Here is a 20801-nt window from a genome sequence, read left to right on the forward strand (position 1 = left end):
GATTCTGTAAAGGGTACAGATGAGATTGCAATTCATGGCTTTTGGCCTTACAGTGTTTGGTTCTGGGTGAGGTTCCCGCTGACCGTGAAGAGAGCTGCCCTCATGAAGAGTGATGATAACACAGGAGGGAATGTAGACTGGTGGTCAGCAGGGGGACGGAAAGTCAGGACTTGCAGCCCTGGTCCTAGCTGACCACACTGCTGAGTCACCTGGGGGAGTCATCGAGGCCATGTTGTCACGTTGTGGAAAAGAGACTTCCTGCCATCTCAATGGAATTATGAGGTTTATTGCAATGAACTTGATTTCTTCTTCCATCAGTTTTTGTCCCTTCCCCAGGCCAGCTGGTGGTCCATAATCCAAGTCAACAAAACAGCTATAGGCACAAAGACATAAATTAATTTAAATGCATCTTCCAAGGAGTATTATGACCATAGAATTGTTAGAATCTCGCTCAGGGATTTTTATTTTACTTAAAGGAAGGGTAACTTTCATATGGCCTGGCTGATAAAAACAAAAAAAAAAAAAGGAAAGAAAAAGTATTTTCTAAGCTTTTCTCTGGAATATAGCAAGGAGAGGTTACTTAGTAGAAGTAAAAAAGAGGAGGGGATTATGAAAATTAATAACAGGAAACTTCACTAAAATAGTCAGGAGGTTTTGACAGGGGGAGGTCTCATGCATGCCCTATGGCTCATAGTCAATTGCAGACCCAAGAGGAAGAGACGGACTTGACCTTGCACAAGGATGCTGCTCTACTACTCCAGCCAGGGGAGGAAGCACTTTCCTCATCCCCCGCACGGGCAACAGTCAATGAAAAGCCACCACACTTTGAGCTCCCAGGTTACTCCAGTGGATTTTAGTTCACAACAGCCTTCCCAACTTACCCCTTTTCTCCTCAAAAAGCATGCCTCTCCTTTGTTCCCCCACTTGCCTATGGCTTTGCTACACCTTGTTTGTCTTGGATTGCAATTCTGTTTTTTCCTGAATAAACCCATGTTTTGCTGGTAAAATAACTGGCAGTTTTTACCTTTAAGGGTAACAGGATGAAGGAAAAGAAAGTTCTCTGACAAGTAGGACTCTATATTCAAAATGAGTTCCCGGGGTGACAAAATCAAAGTATATAATAGGTGCTTAGTCATTAGAGAACAAAGTGGACAAAGAACATGCTAACTAATGTAATTAAAACCCAGTTTTCATTGTGATGATGAAGGTACTGCAGGCTGGAGAAGCCCGGAAGAGGACACCTCAACCATTGCTGTGTAGATTGTGATACACTTTTTGAAGTACACAGTTATGGAAAATTGAAGAATGCATATGGTGTAAATGTAAAATTAAGCTCTTACAAAAAAGATACAAGTTATATAGACGGGACAAGAGGAACAGCAGCACAGCGGCTGTTTTGTGCCTTTAGAAAAAACCCTAAGGGAGTTTACATGTACGTGCTGAAATGAAACACGGACATTCGGAAATACTTCTTTTATACCAATTGAGTATGACTGGTCTGATGATTGAGGCTTGAGCTAGACACTGATCCTTATTAAATCAAACAGCAGGGGCTTCTTTTTCTCTTTTGGCCCAGGAAGCTGGAAGCAGGGAAAATGCCTTGCCAGCTCTCACTCTTTATCTGCCCTCTTTCTGGAATCTTCTCCCCCAAAAATAGCACAAGCAGAATTGACCATTGGAATCCATCTAGGGAAATTAGAATTATCAGCAGGATTATAGCAAAACGGATTGTATCGTAGACGATCCATTATCTGAAAATAGCAATGAAGGAGGCTGTACACCTTACGAGGGACCAAGTGAGCTATTTGATACAGAGAATGCCATGAGAATACACCTTTGAACAGATCATTTCTTAAGTGTTTCCTTTGTCTTGCCATCTCATATTGCAAGTGATCATGCTGCAGTGTAATATTATGATGAAACCTGAGACTAACTAGTGTCTGCTCTGCCCCATTCATGTGCATATATTACTGAAGGCACAGAACCCCAACACTGAAGATTATTCAGTCCCTGAATGCCCTTCTTTCCTTTCCCATGCCCTGGACTAATACTGTCTGAACTGGGCTTTCTCCAGGTGTGCCTCATCAGAGAATTGCCCCAGGAATTACTGATGCTGTGCAATGAGAGCCAGACGGCAATATGAGCAAGCTTTCTAGCCTGTCCCTCCCTTTGTCCTCACCACCCTGCCACCCAGCCATTCACTGAGGTCAGGGTAGCCTCGGTCTAAGGGGAACGGGTGTTCTCAGGGAACGAATTCTATTTACCTCTGAAGATTATTGTCGGGATAAAAGAGATTCTATAGGGGTATTAATCTGCTGGGGCTGCCATAAAAAAATGCCATAGACTGGGTAGCTTAAACAACAGAAAATAATTTTCCCATCATTCTGGAGACTGGTAGGCCCAAGATCAAGGTGCCAGCTATGTTGGTGTCTGGTGAGGATTCTCTTCCTGGTTTATAGACACCTGCCTTCTGGATATATCCTCACTTGGCAGAGAGAGGGAGAAAGAAAGCAAGCTCTTCTGGTGCCTAATAGCATCATGAGGACTCATCCTCATGACCTTATCTAAAGCCAATTACCTCAAAAGCCCCATCTCCCATTAAAAACACATTGAGGGGTAGGACTTCAACATATGTTTGTGAAGGAATCTGGACATTGTGAGAGCTTGGAGTTGAAGCTGCTGGCTGGCCGAAGAACTCACAAGTGTTGGTAGTGCGTTACATGAAGGGCAAGTCTTTTGCTAACACCACAAGGCTCTCTGGCCCAATGAGTGGAGTTTGATGGTAATTCTTTCTACAAGTAAAAAAAATGTGGGGGATACAATTTGGTTTATAGTAGTAGGTGAACATTTCTTTACATATGGTTGTTTCAGTATCATTGCATGATGGTCACGTGGGAAGAAGCTTAAACCTTGGCATTCTTATTTTTCTTGCTTGAATATATTCCTAAAGAATTTCACCTAACTTAGATTCATTCATTCACTCATTCACTTATTCACTCATTCAACAGATATTTATGGAGTACCCACCATGACCAGGTCCTCACAGCAGTTTGCTGGAGCTGGGAAGAAGCCGCCTCCCTCCCCAAGAGCTATTCACTTTTTCCCAGGCCCCACCATGCCTTATTTCCCATCACTCGGCCAGTTCCCCTCACATTGGTCAGATCCCTGTGTGTGCTTTTTGTATGATCTGCCAGGTGAAGAGGGAATCTGAGACAATTCCAAAATTCTCTTATCTCAATCATTTAAATGTTTGTTTCATAACATGATGATGATGAGATACTTACTGGGTCCTAGGAGACAGGTAAACACTATATAAGGCCATACAGCCTGGGATTGTAATTTGGGTCCCACCACCTAGAAGCTCTGTGACCATGGGCAAGTCATACACGACAGTAAAATAAATGAATATATATAAAGCACTTAGTGGCAGGCACAGAGTATGTGCTTGCTCAGTGTCAGCTACCGTGATGTAACATGCAGGAATGAAATTCCAAATATGTAGTAATCTGTATGGCACCATCCAGATAGCACAGATGTGGCCCTGCTTTGTATTAGGTGTTCCATCTGTAGTTGTTGAATGGGGGAGATGGTGACTTAGAGGTGCAGGAGGAAGGGACCAGGGTGACTGGGAAGCAGGGGAGCACTGGGAGAACATGAGGAAGGCATCTTACCAACAAGCACAAAATGATCTTGAAATTTTGATAACAGGTAATGCTGTACTGGTGTGCACAGCTTCAATATCATCCCTGCTACTCTGCTTCCACCATGTGCTAGGTACAGATGTATTTGCTTCTTTGGCTTAATTTCTCATACTGACTGCCTCAGGCACAGGCTTCATAAAGGAACCCCTTGGTCTCTACATAGCTCATATGGCTTCACTGAAGTCTATATAGACTAGCTGGCCATTTGCCATACTGAACCCACTCTGGAGACCCTGAAGCAAGAGTAAGGAAGATGGGGTTGACAAATGTTCTACTTTCCTCCAAGACCAAATTAGCATGCCTGTTAAGAGCTGTCCCTCCTAAAGACATATGACCCAGGGCCCCCCTACATGGGGCTTTCATTCTCTGGAATATCAGACTGTGCTTTTCCTTTATCCTTCAGCATTTTAATATAGACAGAAGCAGGTTTGAAAGAATATCAGGATGGGAATGCAAGCCGGTGCAGCCACTCTGCAAAACAATATTGAGGTTCTTCAAAAAACTAAAAATAGAACTACCCTACAACCCAGCAATTGCCCACTAGGCATTTATCCACAGGATACAGGTGTGCTATTTCGAAGGGACATAGGCACCCCAATGTTTATAGCAGCACTATCAACAATAGCTAAAGTATGGAAAGAGCCCAAATGTCCATCGATGGATGAATGGATAAAAAAGATGTGGTATATATATATATATATATATATATATGCACACACATATATATGTATATATGTATATATGTATATATATGTATATATGCATATATATATATACACACACACAATGGAGCATTACTCAGAAATGAAAAAGGATGAAATCTTGCCATTTGCAACTATGTAGATGGAACTAGAGGGTATTATGCTAAGTGAAATTAGTCAGTCAAAGACAAAAATCCTATGACTTCACTCATATTAGGGCTTTAAGAGACAAAAAAAAGATGACCATAAGGGAAGGGAAACAAAAATAATATAAAAACAAGGAGGGGGACAAAACAGAAGAGACTCATAAATATGGAGAACAAACTGAGGGTTCCTGGAGGGGTTGTGGGAGGGGAGATGGGCTAAAAGGGTAAGGGGCACTAAGGAATCTACTCCTGAAATCATTATTGTACTATATGCTAACTAATTTGGATGTAGATTAAAAAAAATAAAACAAGTTAAAAAAAAATATCAGGAATTCTTAAAAAAAAAAAAAAAAAGGAGTCTCAGAAGGAACCCTCTCCCTCAAAGTTGTAGCTATGGAGGATGTCATTTTGGGAAAGGAAACAGTGAACAACAGAAAGGTGGGCTGTAGTATTGCCCCAGGCCACATTAGCACCCACTGAGAGTGTTCTAGGTGCTACCACCTCTGAGAGGAGTGCTAGTGCATTGCTTTGGCATCTTTATCTCATAAGCACAGATCCATTTCTGGAATCCAGGCCATTGTATTTCTTAAAAATAGACCTTTTTTCCCCTCTACAAACTTGACCAAAACCTTTTGATTTATGTGTATCTTTAAGTTGCCTAATATTTTTGGATGAAAGAGGTTGTTTGAACATGCCATGTCGTTATAACTTACAGAGATGTACATATTCCCCATTAGTCACATTATTATTTTAATTGATTTCAGACAATGACTCTCAACAAAAGGCTATCCATTCCATTTTTTTGTGATTAATTCTTGAAATTACCTGAAAGCACTATTATTGAAGAGAATCCGTGGAAGTAGAATCATCATCCTTACTTCCGGGAGAAATTTTCTAACCTTTGTTGTAATAAGTAGTCTACACTTTGCTTTTACCATGCTTGTATTTGATTTCTAATTTTTAAAGGAAATGGGCATTAGAGCCAAAGAAATAAGGCAAAATATTTAGCTTAGTCAATTTTCAGTTGTAATCTCCTTATAAATGTGTTGAGTTCATATCTTACATGCCCACAAATCATTGTTGCCATAATAATTTTATATCTACACTTTTTTTGTTGTGGTTTCTAAAGCTGATATGTTTTCTTCTAATGAGTTGTTTAGAAAGTATACCCAGCACCTACATCCAGTAAGGTGGGTTATTTAAAAGTCCTTCTCCACTTCTTTTTTTTTTTTAATTTTATTTATTTATTTTTTAATTTACATCAAAATTAGTTAGCATATAGTGCAACAATGATTTCAGGAGTAGATTCCTTAGTCCTTCTCCATTTCTTAATAACTTGGTCTGACATTATGTTGAGTAGATGAAATAAAATTTATTCCTTATATGCAATAAAAACCTTTGTTTCTTTAAATAAGTTTAAAAAAGTAAAATAAGTTTATTGTAAATATCATCTTCTGAAAAAAGAAAGGGACAGAAGCAAAAACTCCACACAAGTGCCCACACTCATATAAATACACACGCACACACCCAAGACTCTAAAATCCTAGTCAAAAGCTATATTTCATAAAAGAGAATTATAGTAATGTTGATGGTTTGCCAAAACCTCAAGCAGTGACAAAATCCACAGAGTGTCCTGAAAAGGATGCCTTTGCAAAACCATGCCTCTCCAGATGGTTTAGATTAGAGATGTTTAAAAACACATGGCAGCATTAGTTTGGTTTAGAATTCATAGTTAATTCAGTAGATAAAATAATGCAAATTTGAAACCCTAGCCTGTGTATCAGAAAAATCATCAAATCTTATGATTGCTCTTAGGGGAGGTTGGTATGTGATGTGTTGATTTTTAAATGATCTAATTGAAATAATAAAATTAAGGAAGAAGGGGTAAAAAAAAAAAAAAAGGATTGAAAATACAAGAGTATAAGTAGAAACTTTCTTCCCTGCAGAATATTTATTCCTTTGAGCTGTCATATCCAATCAATTTGTATGGGATTCGACGGCCAATTGTCATTTCCTGAGATAAACTGTGTAAAGAGGTTGTGTTACAGAGACAGCATGAAAAAAAAATAGAAAAAATAACTCCAGAGCATGAAGCAAAGAGAAGTCAAAATGTCCCCCAAAGTGCTGCCAAGATCTCCTCACCTTACTAAGGATAGTTGATAAGCAGCTTACACGCAAGTTTTCCCTTTGACTTAGTCAGCTTTTCCCCCTGCACATGTTTTGTAAACAGAGTGCTCTTATCAACATTTTAGTAAATTATTTTGCCTTATATGTGGTTTTTAATCTCAGTGGGGGCTGTGTGTGGACACTGATGTCACACACTGTGTTCTTCCACACGAGATGTGTAACAGTTACCCTGGGGCCCTGAAAAGCTCCATCACTAAAAGCCTGGTTCCCACTGTCCCTTCCCTTGTGTTTAAAATCAAAGTATCCCACCTTCTGATCCCACAGTGAGGCAACCAGCAAGCAGGTCCTAGAAAAAAATTTTTGTATGGGAACAGTATTAATTTAGTGGTGTGTATTATTGTGTGTCCTACCTGCCACACAAATAAAAGCATTCAACTGTGCTAAAATTGCCACTAGAAGATTGTGCGTGCAAGAGCTCAAAGCCTTTCAGAAAATACGAGACAAAGATTCTGCAAAAATAGAATCAGAAGTTTTCCCACAACAGTTGATGGGATTCAAAGGGCTTGACTCTCAAAGGTGGCACAGTATTTTTTCCCCTAGAAAGAAACACATTTTGAGTGTTTTCTAAGTATAAAAACTAGAATTGTGGCTTTTAATGTCTGGAAAGAGCTCCACAGTCAAAGCAAATGTGCTCTGTTAGCAGCAAAGTACAAGCACGCACGCACGTGCATGCGCGCACGCGCACACACACACACAGAAATGTAGGCGAGGACAGACCCTGTGCACATACTTCTTGAGCATTCATGGAGATTTCCATCATAAATTTAATTGAATTCTGTTTGAGCAGCAGAGACATTGCATTGGCCAATGTTAACTACTGACCCATAGTTCTGCATCCATACCCATTTAATATTTGTAACCAGAGATTATATTTTTGTTGCATCTTATAATCATTTTTAAATGGAAATCCCTAGCTAAGTCAAATTACCATTTTTAAATAGTTTAGCCATGTTGTAATCTAAGGGGTGTAGGAAGGGATTTTTTTGCTTTCCCTTTTGCTTTTCGTGTGTACATTGTTTCTCATATATGGGTTAACCCTTTCCATGAGACCTGTTAATATGCAGAATTGTAGAATCTCAGAGTTTGAAGGAAACTTCGTGATTTTCTGGGCCAACCACCTATTTGATGCCTGAATTCTCTCTAATTCTTCTCGATTCTGTCTTCCCCTGCCAAGTTGTCATCTTGCCTGGCTTGAGCATTGCTCATGCTCCTGTCCCAGAGCAAACCATCCCATCTCTGGCCAGTGCTGCAGAGTTTTCCAGTGTGCTTGCAGCAGAATGGCATTTTGTCTTAAAGGATTATGGATCACGGACAGAGGCAACATGACCTTGAAATGTCAAGGGGAACAATCCCTCAAGCAAGGCAGCTGACTTTGGGTTTCTGCAAGAGTGGGGATGAACACATAAATACAATATTCTCCCTTCCACCCCCTTCGTCATGTGTCTCACCATCTTTGTCCTCAGCTGGCTTTTTTTGACATCACTTCATTGAAGGTGTAACGATGTGGTATCAACCTATGGCCATTAAAATTGATGAGACTTCACTTTGGGGGAAGGTGACCAGTGGAAGGAAAGTTCTACCTGTGTTCTACCTTCTCTCCTCCCATGACCTCCCAAGCCACACTTTTGATCATACTGTCTACCTGCTTCATGGCATCTTCTTTAATGTGTTTGCTCAAATTATGAGGACTTGCTAAATTTTGGAACTGGGTTTCGTTGGATTTTCCTGTCTCTATATTGAAGCTGCTGAGACAGGCTTAACACAAACCTCCTGCCTTTAGAACATTATAATATGTTCTCCCCTTTGTGAGGGGGACATCTGAGCCAAGTTCTTTAAAACATCACAGATTCAGACAACATGGAGAAAGAAGGCCAGTTCTCAATCAGATATGGCTCACTAAAGGAGACCTTGATAAATAAATGAATTTTTTTTTGAAAAGCACATAATCACATCCTCTAAACTATTTTTTGTATATATAGGAATTTTCATATATCAGGTTCTCTGCTGATTTGGGACATTGTTACAGAAATACGAAAATATATGAACACCAAGACTGTGTGATAACCTGAACTAGTAATCAAATGTCAGAGGCCTGACTGCTTTAACGAAGAGTTAGGAAGGTTTTGTTGTCTATATGCTATACTTCATAAGTGGACTTTTATGAAATGCTTGAGGGACTTAGAAATCATTTGTTACCCAACACTATTCATTTAGTTAGAAAGTACTATTTTTCAGACAGTGTAAAGGGAAGCCAGTTATCCTTTATTCTTCTGTGGTAATTTCACAGCTTGTTAGGCAGTTCTTGTTTCCTAAGAATAATATCAAAACAAATGGGAGAGAGGGGTCTTGAGCTTCTCATACCTATATTATTTCAACACCACACTAAAAATATTTCCCTCAAAACCCACATGGATTTCTTATGTTCATATCAGGGATTCTTATCCTGAGAGATCCAAGACTGTTGAATCTTGTCTATCAGTAGAGAGCATTCAAATCATAAGTATCTTAATTACTGCTCTCCACCTCAAAACTCCTCTAAAGCAAGGAAGGATATATGTGAACAAATACATAATATATCGCTATTCTGCATAGTTCCTACTGAAACCTTTTAATGAGCATAAGTATGACTGGTTCCTATCAACAATATTTGGGCACATAATTCTGGGACAGCAGAGAACTACTTGATATGATACACCGGGAAGAATGAAAGTGCTGACATTAAGGCAAGGCTTTCATTTTTACCTACAGAATACAGCTTGCCATACTGTTAGGTTGATGGAAGGTCAGCGCGAAGAGAAGCACTCTAAGCATCCGTACAACCTATTTTTCGAAAGTCTAATGGATTTTTGTTGCCTAGCTCACATATAACAAAGTAAGAAAGACGATGCCTTGGAAAACAGGCAATATCAGTTAAAGCAAAGTTTAGTATAAATGCCAGGACTGAACATTAGAATTTTTATGTGCCCAAAGCCTGATTCCTTGGAACCTGAATTTTCTCTCTATCTCTGGCTCTGAGCCCAAGGGGCCACGATCCATTTCACTACTTCAGCCCATTCAGTGACCACCTGTGTTCCAACAGTGAAGTCAGACCAAGAGGAAAGGAGGGTCGCTGGGCTGCCCAGATCCATATTCACTCAAGCCGCTGTATTTATTATTCCACTAGGGAATGCTCTGCCCTTGAAGGCTGATCCGATGAGGGTGGGATCACAGGCAGCAGGTATGCCATGAACAACAAACCCATATTCTTAACATATGTTTAATTTGAGAAACTCTCCTCCTTTAAAATACCTCTTGATTTTAAATCCACATCCTGATTTGCCCACTCTTGTTACCGTTTTCTGCTGCCTGTTCTGAATTAATCCTTTGAGGTGGTCATTCCCCGGAAAGAAACAAGGAAAATGAGAAGAGAGATGTAAAGTTGGGAATGTGAATGAAAGAGAATGGGAGAAAGCCGAGGGAAGGGGATCATTAAGTAAGTCTGTTTTCGTGAGCTAGGTTTCCTTTGAGCCGTGTGAGACAGAAGAGGCAGAAGAAGAGAAATACAAGGAAGAGGCCCTCAAAAGGTTACCCATTAATATCCCTGCTGAAGAATGGAGATCATTTTTGCAGTGGAGCTCAATTTACAGAGATTAGTTTGTTTCTTCATCGTCGTTCATCTCAAAGAATTGATATAATCTAAAAGTGGTTAAAATTATTAAAATAGTTTCCATAGTAGAAAATTAAATGATTTTACTAACTGTCAAAGTCAGTGTTTAAACTGAGATCATTTGAATTATATTTTATATAGTGATCATGTCACTGGGATGTCTAAACATTCTTTGTAAAAGCAATAATCCCTGATTCTGATTTTTCATCCACAGAAAACTGATTGAAGATTAGAAATATTAGCCACCAGTTGCTTTTATTTGTAAAACCTACAGAGGAGGCTGCTTTACTTGACGAATTCTGAATTAAAATACATTCTCCACCATGGAACTGTTAATCCTCTAGGAGACTTTCTACGAGTTTCTTAGCTATATTTTCAGCTCAGAGGATTATAAAACTGCTTCAAATACTTGATTTGGAATATATTTAAAAGGGAAATAGCAACATCTTATGCTATTAAATATATTAGCAACATCTTATGCTATTAAATATATTATAAAATAGAAAAATATTATATTGCTTGATGTCACCGAATTCATTTTCCCTCTATGTATTAGTCATCTATCTGTCAAATCCTGGCTTTCCTAAGCCACACCAGACTGACTTAATGAGGTCTTGTTAACAGCATAAACCATACATCTATAGTTCTCACCCCATCTGCAACTTAAGCTCTCTGGGCTCTTCAAATCCTCCCTCTTGTTTTCTGGGCCTTCCCAGTGGGAGTCACAAGTATGTTCACGAATAAGGTCTCAAGGACGGCCTATGATGCTAAAGGCAGCTTGCTGGACCTCCAGCATCCAAGCCCCACCACTTTCCCCTGTGCTCCCACCCCATCAGACACCAAGGGCTTGCTGTCACATACCTCCTGAGTGAGCTTCACAGCCATGTGCTGGCTTTCATTGCTGCGGAGCCATTGTTGCTGATCGTGTTCCAGAGCCCTGAACAGCCCAGCAGCTTCCAGAACAAGCCAGTCAGGGTGTGGTCCACAAACAGGGAGACAGAGATTCTCTCCCCTAAGTGTGTAGTCTTTATGTCAAGGAGGCCTTAATAATACATTGCTCCAAAGTTCATAATACAAAGTACATAATACATAATACATAATACAAAAAAAAATACAGTTTTTATATTTTACCAGTAGCACCCTAATGCTATTAGAGTTCTGGCAGGCCCACCCCATGCGCCTGCTCTTCATGATTATACAAATTGCGAACACTGCTTAGGCCCAAACTGGACTCCCTGGCTAAGTTAATTTCAGGGTTGAAATGTAGTGATCTTTACTTCAACATCGGAATGGACTGCATTTTATCCAGAACAATTGAACAGACCTTTATTGTGCCTAGCACCCTGCTTAGGTGCCAAGGCCACAATGATGAATATGGTCTGTACCCTGTCTGTGAGGAATTTATCCCTGTTCTCTTAGGTCAAAAACAAGAATGAGTGATCTGCAGTAGATTGCAAGCTATAAAACTGAAATAACTAGTGCATATTTTACCCAGAACACCCCCCACTGTGGGGGTCATCTGACTTAAGACTTAGTGTGAAAAGGTGAAAGTGGTGTGGAGATAGGGATGGTTAGGTTAGTTTGTGGAAACAGCCTTTGGAAGCCTGAGCTAGCTTGCATTAGGAGGGGGGCGACCTCACATGAAGAATACCTACCTCCTACCTCAAGATCCTGCAAATGGTTTGGGGATGGGTGGTGAACCACAGGTATGCCTAAGGCTGGTTCCTATTAGACAGGGAAAACTAGAAACCTCGCCTTCCCTCATCCTTGCTGTGGAATGAAACCAATAAAGTCAGTTACTATTTAGACAAGTGAGTGAATGCTGCCCGTTTGGGAGAGAATGTTCCTGGGGAGGAACTGACCAGTAGAGGCCACTGAAGGGCTTTTGGGGACAGGGGGAGAACACCACTAGACAGTAGTTCAAGTAATGCAAGAATCAATGGCAACTCTGTTAACATCATTAAGTTAAGTCTACCTAAATCAAAAGCATAAGGAAAACCTTACCTTTGCATATATATTTTTGTCATTCTGCAAATAAAACATGTAGTTCAAAATCTGGCACAACCACTGTCTACACAGACTGAATTCTATAGCAGAAAAATACCTAAGAGAAGTTTGTATTGCCAGATGCTTGGCATCATGTAGTCAAAACATTTGAATGTGTTTTAAAATAGTCTTCCAGATGTGTGACAGCTTGTAGCTAGCTATACCCTAGTCTACAGTTTGGAAAGGGGGGTGAAAAACTCAGGTTGTTATTCAAATTATACAGGACAATGAAACTCTCATTGCCTTCCTAGCCTCATTGCCTTAAAAAGTTGTAGGGTTTTGGGGGTTTTTTGGTTTGTTTTGCCTTTTGACAAAGTTCTTCACCTCTACATTTGAGCTGGCCAATATAGACATAGATGGAACTTTCCACAGTACCTCGTATTTGCCATGTGAAAGACATTATCACCACCAAGTTACAGCATTTTCTGACTCCAGGAGTAGTTATTTAGAAATTAAACTTTATTTTGTGTTTATTTTCCCTGCCTCTTGATGTTAATTCCGGATCAGTTTCTTTACATTTTAAGGCTCATGATCAAGAATATGGAATTAAATAAGGAAAAAAAATACGTATTAGAGGTTTATTTACCTTTGAACTAGATTTTCCCATAGAAATTCACATTCCTTAGTGAGAGCCTATGTGCTGTGTCAGACCCACCGCAGGAAGCTTATATGTGCAAACAGTAGGTTTTAAATATTTGGTGATCTACTAGAACTGCAGGAAAAATTATTCTGGAGAATTTACACCTTATAAGTCTCGCACAATTATTTCCTCTAGGCCACAGAGAGATATATTATTTGTACTTGAGATAACCAGTAAGTAAATCTGTGGACTTTGTCACTGATATAATGTGGTGTGGTTGGTTGCCAGATTTAGAAGAAGACAATGCCTGGGGTATTGAATGCTGAAGTGTTGTTGCGTGTCAATCAAGTTTTCATTACTTATCCCTTATTGTCGTTATCTTAAGTGCAGTGTTAAATTAATTTACAATTATTCCCAGTTACTCTTTGATACCAGTTATATATGCTGCCTTGATAGAATAGGCATTAAACAAATACATTAGGTTGTCATCCCTTTCTGAATGTTACAGTTAAGTCAAAGATAAGACAGGATTCCTGTAATTGCTTTGACTGAGAAGTGGTAGAAATTTGCCCTAAGTGACACAAACTAACCTGCATAAAATATCAGTTGCTTCAAAATAATTGAAAATTTCAAACTGAAAATAGGTAATTGTCCACCACTAAGGTTCCTATGGGTTGCCTGCCAAAATCATCCTGAAACTTTACATGTGTTGGTGGGAGGAGGATTGGGTGGCAGTTGGAGGTAGTTTGCTGTCATATATATTTTAATGCCAAGAGAAAAACCTGAAAGAGTTTCGACAGAAGGTGTATGGGTCTTGATCGACGTGGTGGTTAGTAGCATCTCTAGTGGGAGAGCAGTTCAGGGACTGTGGCCTCGATTTGAAGCATTTATTTTGGAGGGGAAGGTACATGACTTGGAGGTTGTTAATAACAGAACGAAGCTTGGGTTTTCACTGGTAGGATTGCAATATGATGCAATGCATCTTTACTTCTGCCTGAAGATTCCCCCCTCTCTTCTTTGTTGGTTGATCTGTTTGCAATGGTAATTGGAGAAAAGAGTTGAGTATGAGATGGGATGCAAGGGAAGTAGAAAGGGGTTTTACATCTCTATTCTGGCTCCGTTTTTGCCTCTATGTGACAGTGAGCAATTCACTCAACTTGGTCAGGAAAATCTGTCACAACAGATTATATTCTGTCTACCAGATGAAAGAGAGTAAAATAGAACCAGCATGCATTTTTAAAGCCTAAACAAGGTCAGGTGAGCATGAGCCTGAATGAGTATGAAGGTTGTAGATTTGAGAGGGATCAGAAGTGTACATGCACACGTGACCATGACTTTGGTTAGTGATGGGTGATGGGAATTGGCTAACCTTACAAATAACTCAAAGTATTTACCCTACCTTTTTTGCAAAATATTTACAAGTTGATCAAATACTTATTGAACACTGTGGTAGGCAGAAAGAATAATGGCCACCCAAAGATGTCTACCTCCTAATACCAGGAACCTGTGAATATGTCCCCTCATGTGGCAGTTATGTATATGTGATTGAATTAAAGATCTTAAGAAAAGATCATTCCAGGTTATCTGGGTGGGCCCAATGTAATTTTAAGGGTGGGTCCTTATAAGTGAAAGAGGGAGTCAGGAGAGCCAGGCTTAGAAGGAAGTGTGATGGTGGAAGCAGAATCAAAATGATGTGATAGAAGAAAGACTCAACCAGCCATTGCTGCTTTGAAGATGGAGGATGGCTGTGAGCCAAGAAATGGGGCCGGTCTGTAGACTCTGGAAAGAAGGCAAGGAAACTGATTCTCCCCTAGAGCTTCCAGCAAGGAATGCAGCCCTGCTCTCCCCTCAGTTTTAGTCCTCCTAGCCTCCAGAAGCATAGGGTAATAAGCTTGTATTGTTTGAAGCCACTCAGTATGTGGAAGTGTTACAGCAGCAATAGGAAATGAATACAAGTACCTACTGGTTCTCAGGAACCGTCTCAGGCACAAAGCTCAACACAGAAAAGAAAAGCATACCTCTTGCCCTTGTGAGGCTTACAAGTCCAATATGCCCAGTATTTTGCCCATGAGGACGTTAAGCCTGATAGAATTAACAGGATTTTCACACAGAAAATTGGTCTTGATCACCAGCCCATCCGTAGTCTATGAATAGGAGGGGTAAAAAAATCCCATCCTGGTCCTTCCACACAAATTTCATGTGTCACCCTAAAGACTGCTGTCTTCCAACCAACACAGGAAACAGCTTAATGCCAATCTCCTCGTTTTTATTTACGATAGATCATCTATAGATCTTAGGACGGATCATCTGTAGAATAACAGTCCTGCTTTTGCATTCTGAAAAGCTGGAGCTACCTAAAGCCATTAAATGAAAAGGCCTTTTCCCTCGGACAGTGGTTCTTAACCTAAATGAAGAAAGTACATCCTAAAGGAGTTAAGTCACGTGAGCAAAGTCACACAGCTGTACCACAAGCCCCTGCTAGAATTTGAGTTTCCTGACCCCCTTTTCAGCCTCTGCCCATTTTTCCTACAGACACTACAGTGTCTGGATCCAGCTGGCTTTTTCAAAATCTGAAGTAGGAATGGAGGCCATTTCACTAACCTACTTCCGAGCACACAGTGTGGATTACAAAAGGAAATTAACATGTAAAGAAACCTTTTGGAAACTAAAGAAGCCATGTTAGTTCTCTTGCTTTATTATTTGGCTGGTCTCACAGTTGGTGTCATTTTCAAGTGTGGGACTTGATTTAATAGAGACAGCCAACAATTGTGGATCTAATCAAATGGAGCTCGAAGCACATAACTTTTCAGTGTGAGGGAGCTATAAGAAACATTTGCAAGTTTCGGAGTGGTCTGACAGGAATAAGGCAAAAAGTATTCAAACGGAGTTGGAAAATCAGGCTGAGAGATCTTGTTTTTCAGTTCTCTTATAGTCACTTTGTGAAGTATTGCAGACAATTCATTATAATTTATCACACTGATACTCTTAGATTGGATGAAACCCAAACACAACTGAGTTAGATGCATATTAAATTACCTCTTACTTAAAAGGAGGGTGGTCTCACCAAGGCAGGATGGAGTTCATTAGCAGGCTGAGAAGTTTTTCTTAACTCTTCATCATCTGGTTTCATATTGTTTCTGGTTCCCCAGGAACACTGGACACCTTTCTTTTTTCAACACTTGAGAAATAACGCTGGGCACTTTGTGAATCTTGTAGCAAACTGTAGCAACCAGTTCCAAAAATAAAATGCTCATCATCACAAGTCTATAAACAAAATTCAGATTACTATGAAAAACTGCTGCTATTCTTTACATTTTTTTTAGGGGAGATCATTTTTTTTTACATTTTTTTAGGGGGAAATCATTTTTTTTAGGGAAAAGGAAAAGAAATATTGTCCGTGTGTATTTTTATTTAGATATGCACAAAGTAACGTATTTCACTCCATTATCATAACTGACTGGCATGTATATTGGATTTACTCTGACACATGTGTTTAGGAATTACCATCACGTTTCTTTCTTCCAGCTGACCAGCACTATCACCCATATCATCCAATGAAGGACATGGTTCAGACAGGATTCTGTTGACAGACAGCGTTTCATATGGCTCTACACTCTTTTCCCAAAACTAGAAGCTTCAAACTCCATGTGAATGGCCTTTAATTTGTACATTCTGAGTTTTGTGAGGTAGGGTTTTCCCCTAGGAGACAAAAAAAGGACAGAGAAAAATCTCAAAAGTGCTATAAATTTAGCCATTTGATCCCAAAGGATTTTTTATTCATACATTTTTGTTTGTCACGGAATTTATTTCTCTATTTTGTCACTCTTTTATTTTTTTATTTTTTTAAATATTTTTTCAACATTTATTTATTTTTGGGACAGAGAGAGACAGAGCATGAACGAGGGAGGGGCAGAGAGAGAGGGAGACACAGAATCGGAAACAGGCTCCAGGCTCTGAGCCATCAGCCCAGAGCCCGACGCGGGGCTCGAACTCACGGACCGCGAGATCGTGACCTGGCTGAAGTCGGACGCTTAACCGACTGCGCCACCCAGGCGCCCCTTGTCACTCTTTTAAAAACCAGCTCCAGACTGGGGCACCAGGGTGGCTCAGTCAGTTAGGCATCTGACTTCGTCTCAGGTCATGATCTCGTGGTTTGTGGGTTCGAGCCTCACATTGGGCTCTGTGCTAACAGCTCAGAGCCTAGAGCCTGCTTCGGATTCTGTGTCTCCCTCTCTCTGCCCTTCCCCTGCTCATGCTGTGTCTCTCTCTGTGTCTCAAAAATAAATAAACATTAAAAAAAAAATTTAAATAAAAAATAAAAACCAGCTCAGGTTGAACACTGGGGAATTTGATACCTATTTATCCTCTGGTCTTCTAAGTACACCTACATGTTATGTTGAGAGGGGATTTCTTTCTGCTTAGAAATGAGCAACCAGGACAGATTTCTAACCCTTTCCACACTCTAGTCTCTCTCGTTCTTTGGGTCTCTTGTTAAACATCAAAGAATCTTCAGTGGAAAAAACATTGGTGTGGAAATTGGGGGCTGGGTGGGCCTCGGGATTGGGTGACAATCACAAAAGTCAGTTCACCCTTGTCTCTTGCATCCATCTTTTAGCAGGCACTTACACCATTTTTTTTCTGGTCCTTCTCAGCACTTCAAAGTAGTAATGTATCAATAGAACCACCAAGCTAGACACAGTCTAACAGGTCATCTGGTTCATCTCCATGCTGCAGGCATCAGCGTATCTAAGTAATTCCAGGCAGATGAAAAGAGACAAAGACTGCTTCTGCCTTTGTGCCACATCACTTCTTGGCTGGAGGACCTCACTTCCCATTTGTTTCCCCCGAGGTCTGTATTCACCATGTAGTTTTAATATGAAAAAGGACCTATTTTTGCAAAATTCTTTTATTTTCTTGCTAAATTTAAAACGATCCAACTGATTCCATCCACTGTCACAGCTGGCAAAACCACTACAGTCAATCAAAAAACCCATGTGAAGAGCGTTTGCATAGTGGAATGCCTTAGGTTTTTTTTTTTTTTTTAATGGTCCCCCTATAATTTCTGATCTAAGTGGCTTGGTAATAATCTAATGTGGGACATTCCATGACTCTTTGGGTGGATGCTCCAAATGTAGATTTATTTTATCAGCAGGGGGTTGTTGAGTGACAGACAGAGGGAGGCTGTATTTTCTTCCTCCTTTTTGCATCTCAAGCGTAAAACCCAAATCCTACAAATTCAGAAAGAAATTGTCCACAAAGCAAGACAGATCTATCGTGCAATCGTTTTTAGACATTCTTTGACAATACAACAGGTCTGAATCTGATCAGCCTGTTTATTATTGTGTTTGTAAAAAAGAATAGCTGATAACCGGATTCTGTTAGATTCAGCTGAAAGCCATCACTGCCTTGTGTACATGGCCAAGGAAAAATTCATAGACTACGAACTGGCTCTTCTTTACGTGGTTTACATGGCTTACTCTGTCAAGGTTGGGGGGGGGTGGGGGGCAGGAGGCAGGGAAGGGGGTGAGGGACCAGTGTTTCTGAATGCTGTGTTTGCCCTCTTGGTAAGGACTTAGTACTTTTTCAATAAAAAATAAATTTAATTTGTGGCTACACTTCAAGTAAGATGGTTTGATGGTAGAAGGAGAGCAGTCCCAGCTCTGGATTTAGAGAAGTCGTGTGGCTGAGTCCCTTAGCGTCACTTTCATGTGGTCGGGTGTGCCATTCTCAGAAACCACAAACATTTTTGAAGATACTGAACTGGAGACATTCACAATTCTTCCCTCCCTTTTTTCGCTATTAATCCTTCATGTTTTAACAAGTACTGAAGTTAATGCCGCCTACACTCTTTCCTGTCAAATTGGAAGTCTTTTCCTTCTCTCTTGAATAAAGTAATCTGTTCTCTTTAGTTCGTACCCCCGTAAGTCAAAGTGGTGGATGTCAACACATGACATATCCAAATATCAACTTCCTTTTTTTTTTTTAATTAAGCAGGATTTAGACATTTGATTTGAAGAAAGCTGGTGCTCATTAACATATAAAGCAACCCCTATATTCATCTCTTCCTATGCTTTTTTGTCCTTTTTATAAAGCAAAAGTTCACTTTCAGCTTGCAACACAATCCTATTCCAGCCCAGGCATAGCAACTGGGTTTCTTATTCCCTGAAAAAGACACACTAAATGATGAGTAAATGATTAGAAGTCTGTACTGAGAAAGCTTCTTTGACCTGAGCATGTTTTAGTGAGCCTTATTTCCAGATATGGGGGTACAGCCCCACCTTGCTTTATCCATAGTAAAGTTTTTAGAACAAATTTATAAAAATGGACTGTGTGTGTGTGTGTGTGTGTGTGTGTGTTATAATCCCCTTTCACTAACTGACCTGGAACTCGGGTTTCTTTTTGTTCAAATGTTTGTAAGACCTAAAAAGATTTTTGTCTAGGCCTAATGATAAGAAAAAAAATTAAACCCAAGTTGAGGGACATTCTAGGAAATTCCTGACCACCAGTGCTCTTCAAAACAGTTAAAATCATCAAAAACAGGAGAAGTCTGAGAAATTGTCACAGTCTAGAGACACCTTAGGGGACATGATGACTAGGTGATGTGTCTCCTGGATGGAATCCTGGAGCAGGAAAAGGGCATTGGGTACAATTTAAGAACACCTGAACAAAGCATGGATTTCAGTAACAGTGTATCGATATTGATTTATTCCTTGTGAAAAATGTGCTATATGAATGTAACAACAGGGAAGGTGTTAACAGTAGGGAAAAGGGTGTGAGGTGTATGGAAACTGTTCTATCTTCACTACTTTTCTAAAAATCTAGAACTATTATAAGGAATTTATGAAAAAATAAAATATAAATTTGTGCCAACTTCTCTATAGAACTCTTACTAGTTGTGATGACTAAAATAGGATTGGAATTTAGGAAACAAACCAGATGAACGTATGGGAAGGTGGGGGAGAAGGGAGAGGGGAAAAAAGCACAAGAGACTCTTAATGAAGGAGAAACAACTAAGGGTTGACGGAGGGAGAGGTGGGAGGTTGGCTGGATGGGTGATGGGCATTAAGGAGGGCACTTGTTGTGATGAGCACTGGGTGTTGTATGTAAGTGATGGATAAATGAATTCTACTCCTAAAACCAATATTGTACTTTATGTTAACTAAAATTAAAAATATATATATTAATTTAAAAAGGGGGTGTAGGAGCCACTTTTCCTTTTATAAACCAAGTTTGTAAAGGAAACAAACTTTCCTTTTATAAAGAAATAGGAATTTCCCAGTTGTTGTTCAGTGTAACACCAGGTGGGTCCTATCCAGGCCAACACCTGGCACAAGGAATGTTTCCAATGCTTTGTGCAGGTGATAGTCTGAAGCAGTTACTTTCTAAGAATGACTTTGCATTTTATTTATTTTTTAAATGTTTCTTTATTTATTTTGAGAGGAGGGAAGGAGCAGAGTGGGAGGGAGAGAGAGAATCCCAAGCAGGCCCCAGGCTCAGCACAGAGCCCAGTGCAGGGCTCAGTCTCACAACCATGAGCTCATGACCTGAGCCAAAATCAAAAGTCGGTTGTTTAAACAACTGAGCCACCCCAGACATCCCAGAATGGCTTTGCATTTTAAAGGATTTTTTGCCAAGATTTCCCACCTTGCTGTTGGGTTGGTCTTGTTAATGCTTTTTCAGGGGCACTCTTCCCTTCTACAATAATTAATAACAATTCACATAATTATTTGGGGGATAAACACTCATTTACGAAGAAATTGTTGTATTGGAACGGCATTTTTGGTGTGGCTGCAT

At 39.9% G+C, this 20801-nt stretch overlaps 1 protein-coding gene and 1 non-coding gene across 5 annotated transcripts in view; both read left to right on the forward strand.

The window, feature by feature from the left end:
- DYNC1I1 (dynein cytoplasmic 1 intermediate chain 1) overlaps positions 1–20801 on the forward strand; it is a 319773-nt gene that overhangs the window by 211356 nt on the left and 87616 nt on the right. The gene's annotated exons all lie outside the window — the stretch shown is intronic.
- On the forward strand, positions 2647–2800 carry LOC122488836. The gene has a single exon (XR_006298750.1). It is a non-coding gene; the product is annotated as a small nucleolar RNA SNORA62/SNORA6 family (small nucleolar RNA).

Source organism: Prionailurus bengalensis, chromosome A2 (assembly GCF_016509475.1).
Source record: "Prionailurus bengalensis isolate Pbe53 chromosome A2, Fcat_Pben_1.1_paternal_pri, whole genome shotgun sequence".
Lineage (NCBI taxonomy): Eukaryota > Metazoa > Chordata > Mammalia > Carnivora > Felidae > Prionailurus > Prionailurus bengalensis.